The sequence below is a fragment of the Chiloscyllium plagiosum genome, chromosome 32, assembly GCF_004010195.1.
Source record: "Chiloscyllium plagiosum isolate BGI_BamShark_2017 chromosome 32, ASM401019v2, whole genome shotgun sequence".
NCBI classification, from domain to species: domain Eukaryota; kingdom Metazoa; phylum Chordata; class Chondrichthyes; order Orectolobiformes; family Hemiscylliidae; genus Chiloscyllium; species Chiloscyllium plagiosum.
In genome coordinates, this window is record NC_057741.1 from 34,852,954 (window position 1) to 34,853,881 (window position 928).

Genomic DNA, 928 nt, shown 5'->3' on the forward strand with positions numbered 1-928 from the left:
TCCTTTTTATTCCCCCCTCCCCCTGAGGAATAAACTGTTTTTTTGTATTGCGTTTTAAGTTGTTGTTGTTCCTGTTATCGTTTTGCTATCGCGCTGAAATGCTCATAGAATATGTTTGTTTCCGATGTTTGAAAAGCATGTTGCTAATTTTTGATATTCATTGCAGACGAGTGATGATGCTCCCTAATAGCGCACGCACTTTAAACCTCAGCCTTTTCGGCAGAACTGCCAATTCTAGTGTTTATAATATTTATGTAGCTCCCTTTGCATTCGGTGGTTTATATATAGAGAGATTTTATATACATACATATATATAAAGTAATATTGTTTCGAGATCTTTGACTGGCGTTATGACTCGTAGACGATTTTAATGTCCTGGCTGCTGGAAACGCAGAATTATTATTTATTGGTCAATTGAGTGTACATCTTTTTCTTGCCCTGCTCAGTTAATCTTTTGTATATTGTACATAAATATAATTTTTTAAAAATAAATTCCAATCGGACAACTGGGAAAATGTAACTTTTTCTAAAAAGAAAGTCCTTTAAACTTAGCAATTTTGTTTTATGTTCCACGCCACCGATGATGTATTGTTGCTTTTTATTTGAGTTTTTAACAAAAAATAAATATAACTGGAAAAGCACGCTGTGGAAACGTATGTTGTTTAAGGAGACGCGTTTTGGAGGTGCCGGTGTTGGACTGGGGTGGACAAAGTTAAAAATCACACATCACCAGGTTATATTCCAACAGGTTTAATTGGAAGCACACTAGCGTTGTTAAAGTTAAAAGTATTTATAACTTTTTGAGACACGTATGTTCTTAAAACATCCGTTCGCAATTTTTCAGGGCTGTGTGTGTGTGACACGCAAAGTATACTTGAACGAACGAGAATTTTTTTTCTCTCTGTAGGCAGAATGTTTAGTTGCACAT